Source organism: Papaver somniferum, chromosome 2 (assembly GCF_003573695.1).
Source record: "Papaver somniferum cultivar HN1 chromosome 2, ASM357369v1, whole genome shotgun sequence".
Lineage (NCBI taxonomy): Eukaryota > Viridiplantae > Streptophyta > Magnoliopsida > Ranunculales > Papaveraceae > Papaver > Papaver somniferum.
This window is the reverse complement of record NC_039359.1, coordinates 60,375,821-60,381,688: the sequence shown is the minus strand read 5'-3', so window position 1 is coordinate 60,381,688 and position 5,868 is coordinate 60,375,821.

The following is a 5,868-nucleotide window of genomic DNA, read 5'->3' as shown; positions in this document are numbered from 1 at the left end:
TCGTACGAGTACAATTGTAATAATTGGCTTGAGATTTCTATCTCCGATAGGCAAGATAAAAAGTAATCACAAACATCTTCCTCTCATCGTTTGTGATTCCATAATATCTTTTTTGGCTGCGTCGATTAAGACTATTGTGAGGTGATTGATAATACTAGGATGTTCTTCGGGAATATAAGCCTGGTTTATCAATTAGTTCTTGTTCACCTTGATTTATCAAAAGACAGAAAAAAACTCGTAGGTATATTCGTGGGAGAAGGATTTATCTATTATCATAGACTTTTCTGTGTGATACATATTTGTTTATTAAAGTCTTCGACTTAGGGTCGTAGCAACTCTTAGTTGTGGATGAGATCAGCTAAGGGAATCAAGTACGTAGTATCCTGCTGGGATCAGAGACGTAGGAGCATAACTGTACCTTAGATCAGTGTGAGATTGGTTGGGGTTCAACTACATTCCAGACCGAAGTTAGTTTGGAGTAGGCTAGTGTCGTTAGAGGCTTAATACAGTGTTTGTTCAATCTGGAATAGGTCCCGGGGTTTTTCTGCATTTGCGGTTTCCTCGTTAACAAAATTTCTGGTGTCTTTGTTATTTCTTTTCCGCATTATATTTGTTTATATAATTGAAATAATACAGGTTGTGCGTTGTTCAATCAATTAGAATATCCGACCTTTTGGTTGTTGATTTAAATTGATTGACACTTCGATATTGGTCTTTGGTAACATCCAAGTTTATCTCTCTTGTATTTAATCGAGACTCGCAGTTTGCTTGAGTAAGATTTAAATTGAGAGATAGAGATTTAAACTCTTTGATATACTTTTCTATTGATTGAGTCTAACTGTCTAGTTGATTCTCTAGAAAATATATTGGAGTTTGTCCATACAGATTGTTAAGCGAAATATTGGGTGTGGTTGCTAGACCCCGCTTTTTTAATTGGTATCAGAGCAGGCAAACACGTTTAAGACCATACAAGTCCGTGCTTGTGGGAATCTGAGTCTGAGGACAAAGTCTCTCTTACGCATACCCATATGTCTCCTGAAGCTTTCGATTACGCCAAGTGTCTTGGAAACACCTCAAAGGGTTACTCCTTAGTTTATTCTTACGAATCCCGAGGTAAAAAGATTTTTCCATCTGATGTTGACATGTCTTCTTCTCATGAGGCATGTGAAATTCTGGCAAAGGCTGAGAAAGAGCTCACCAGAATCTTAAAAAACTCTGCTGATTTTATTGATTTTCAGAATCATGATCACCTTATTGATGAATTTGAAAAGTCTCTTGATCGAGAACATGATCTCTACAACATCATTGAGTCCTTCTCTAAGAATATTGAAAAACTTCTCCAAGAAACTACTCTACAGCGTGAAAAGATTAGTGTTCTTGAGGATATTGTTAAGGAAGACTCAAGTAGAGAAAAAAATTTAATCGAGACGCATTCATCAACTCTTAACACACTTCGTGTCGAAAAAGAGAAACTAGAAGCATCCCTTAATCTAGCCCATGAACAGTGCAGATCCTTGGAAAAGGAAAACTCTGTCTTAAGGAGAAATTCTTCAGTACAAACTAATTCTCATGAATTACAGTACATGACGAAATGTTCTCCAGAAGAAGATTGTGTCAAGAAAAGTTTACATAACTTACAATATTCTCATATGGCTATGAAGTTAAAACAGGTGCCAATTATTGCTTCTCCTCCACGAACCTGTACCTTCTGTGGGAAAAAGAATCACTATGCTATCCATTGTTTTGCAAGAAGGAAACAAATTTCTAAACTTCATAATTTGCTTCTCTCCATTTTCAATGGAACAAATAGTTGATCGACTAATATTGTGAATCGCATGCCCACAGAAAACTAAAAAACTTATAAATATGATCTCCTTCCTATAAATTATCACAGGGCTCGAAATCGTTCTAGCATAAATTCTTGTGTTGCTAATGAGAGCATTCCCTGTATTTCTAAGACTGTTTCTGGTAAAATGGATCCCTATCTATTCTGATCCTCTTGTGCCAGTTGCAAAAGGTCCTAGATTTAGTCCTCAGAGAAAACCTTCTGACGGATATGTTAAACACGCCATGTCTTACTTCTCTGGGACAAAATACAACCGAAGAAAGGCGAAGAAAACAAAGATCAAACTTTCAGATGATATACACAACTTATTTCTCGATGATCATAGTGGGATTAATTTCCACTCTACCACCTGACTCCAGGTATGTGTTTCTTTGTTTCTAACTTGAGATGTACAAGGAAATTAATTGGGAAATACTCAAGTATGTTGTATATTATTTCTGTTTGTGTTTTTGTGTTGACGGTCCACAAACGTCCGTGTCCTCCTCTCACAAGCTCCTAAGGTTTTCAAAACTAGAGTTTCAACTTTTTTTTACAAACACATATATACTATATATATTATGCAAAATCTCAAGTGATTGTGTATCTTGATATGGAGGAAGACAATCAGGAACGTGAGTCAATCCAGGAGCTGATTCTAAAGAAGATGCTTTAAAGAAAGGATCACAACTCCTGGATTGATGATTCTGTCAAGGATTTAACTCGTTTTCAAAACGATTCAAAGGTCGAGTTTGTGAATCTTCAATTGCAAATAAACCAACTTCTATATGGTCAGGCCAGAATTCTTGCTAATCAGAATATTCTGATACGGAATCAAAAGAAGCTCATCATGGACTGGGTCAAAGCTATACAACTTGCTCGGGTTGTTGATCGCAAAGTTAGTGTTCTAACTCACTAACATGGTGTATCTACGGTCAAGAGAATAAAGGAAATCAGTGATACATTCTTTGATGGATTCATTGAAAGATATGATGTTCTCAATGAACTCTGATTTGTTTTTATTTGCCTAGTAAATCTTCTATTTTTCTTGCTTTGCTTAGAAGAATAACTAGAGTTTGGAATAGCCATTATTGTGATTACACATAGCTATGTCCAACGTTTTCATCTTCATGATTTTAGATTTATTGGTTTAAGTTCTAAAACTGTTTGGAAGATGATTTTTGCAGTATTAATCTTTATGGTTTTATATATTGGAATATGGTTATGGGATATGTGTGTTTACGTACGTGAACTTGATTGTCCCATACTTTGTTCCAAAAATTGATAAAAAAAAATTTAGATGCAAGAAATTTCTTTATTTACAAAGGGAACACAACAAGGAAAAAAATAATTTTAGGTTGTACGAGTTGTGGGTCACTAATTGCACGTTCCAATACATATCCAGAAATGATTTTTTGACTTCTAGAAATCAAAAGGCAAGAAATTAGTTTGGGTGTCAAAATGATTTATAAAAGAAAAAAATTCGACCTTTGTGAAGGAAAATATATTTGCTTCTGCAGAACCAGAAGCACTTCTCCCATCTCCAAAACGCACTACAAATCTCCTTAAAAACTACTAGTACTTAACTCTATTTTCCCATCTCGAAAATGTCTTGCCCAATGCCTCATGCAAATGTCACTCATTTTTTATCTATCTCTTTCTTAAAAATGTAATAATCAAAACTTAATTATATTCGTCTGATTACATTCAAAACCAAAAAATAGTAAACATATTTATAGAAAAATCAGTCGTAGTCACCAAGAAAATTACTCAGCATAATTTTTCAGAAGTCGGTAAAATTGAAATATGAAAGGTCTTGTTATCTTGTGCATATTTACTATTGACGATTTTCAATAATATTAGTATCAAAACTTAATATTATAAAAACTTTATGTTATCAAAACTTAATCATTTGTTATCTATCTATATTTTGTTTCTCCTAATTTTTACGCTAAGTACACTATGATTTTGGTGATTTTTAATAATATTAGTATTTTACATGGAAATTTGTTGTTTGCATGTTGATTTTTTTCTTTCTTCAAAGTATGATTATGTCCAGTTTGTCTCTAATATCTACATTACATTCTACTGAGTATGATTTTGTTTTCTTGATTATGTTGATATTGAGTATGTTGAGTATTGTAGTTCAATGTATCCAAATCATTTTCATATGTTCATCGATTATAACGTGTCTTTGGTAGATTTCTTGGTTTGGATGATTTAGTTTGGGGAGTGATATAACTTCATGTAATGGCTTTCTTAATTACGAAATCTGTAGTTAAATTGGTTTATGGAGACTACTTGTTCAGTTTCTCATTTTGTTTAAAGTTTTTTTTCTAACAAGAGCATGAAGTTTTTTTCTGACTAATTCAGGAAGTAGTATCTTTAGGATATTGAATTGTCGAAAAATTTATGTATTTTTAGGATTATGTTAGTTTGGATGAGTTTATTTGAGTTTGAAGTGAAATGATTGTATTAGGATATAGTTTTTTTTATTATATATTTATGTTATCGCTTTGGAAAACATGGGATCTGGTTTGATGCTGTGATTTTTATTTTTAGGTACTCAGATCTGTTTGTGCTTCAAGGAGGAAGAATGTGTTGTTTTCTTCAAAGGTCTTGATTTTTTGAGGTTAAGAAACTCTTTAACTCTTTGGTTTACATGAATTTTTGCATGTTTTATGCTTCGATTTTGTTTGTGTTTTGTGTATGTTCATGGGTATGTTTTTAGTCTTGATCTTATTAGCATATTGAGTATGTTTGTTTCATCCTGATGTGCACTTGTATTTTACTATGGTTTTTCTTTTTATCTCGTGAATTCTGAGTTTTTGCGGTACTATTGCATGAAATTTCCATGAGTGAAATCGAGTTGTGTTTTCAAATCAGAAGGTGTTTACTTTGTTTCTCCCAATTTTCACGTTGAGTAAAGTATGGTTTTGGTGATTTTGAGTATGCTTAGTACTTTACATGGAGATTTGTTTTTTCAAAGTTGATCTTCTTTTTATTTGTGGATACGTTTTTAGTGTTGATTTTGTTAGCATACTTAGTATGTTTGTCTCTTCCTGATTTTCACTTGTAGTTTATTACGATTTTTATTTTGATCTTGTTAATTATGAGTCGGTTTAATTTCAACCCAAGTGAAGATTTAATTTTTGAAATTAGTTAACCCATATCATCTACTCTTTATTTATTGATATCTTTCCAGTTTGTATGTAAAATGTTTAGTTCATTCTAGTGTGTTGGAAAAGCTTAAGAAGGTTAATGAGTAACCATCATAATTTAAATTGTTGTAATTTGCGTCTATGGCTTGTTCTCTGGTCTCTCATTAGTACTTATATGTATTGTATGTCCCCTATGAGTATAAATAGCCTTAGAGTGAAACCCCCGAATGAGTGAACAAAAATTTGTAACCATGAATATGCAATTCCTTGTGTGAATCAATGAATTTTTTATGCGTAAACACAATCAAAGCTAAACATAAAACCATACCAATTGTGATGATAATAAATTAATAACAGCTTTGAAAGGCATGGAATTTCTTTGAGTGAAATCGAGTTGTATCGTCAAATTAGATTGTGTATAGTTTATATCCCCCCTGCAGTCTGAGTTAAGTATGATTTTGGTGATTTTTCTTTCATAGTATGATTATGTCTAGTTTGATGCTACTAATTTCTACTATTGGGTATGATTTTGTTGTCTTGATTACGTAGATACCGAGTAAGTCTGAGTGTTTCTACATGGTTCTTATTCTTTTGTTTGTACTGAAATTGATTTATTTACCCTAACTTATACACAAATTATGTTCATATGCCCATGGATGATGACGTGTTTCTAGAGGATTTGTTGGGTTGGATGATTTTGTTTGGGGTTTTAAATGAAAAGAATTTTAAGTAATGTATAAATGTTATAACTTCTTGTGTTGTCTTTGGTAACTGAGAATTCTGTAGTTAATTGGTTTATGAGACTACCTGTTCAATGTTTTCATTTTTTTTCAAGTTGGTGTTTCTTATAACTAGCCTAAGCATGTTGTTATTTTCGACTAATTC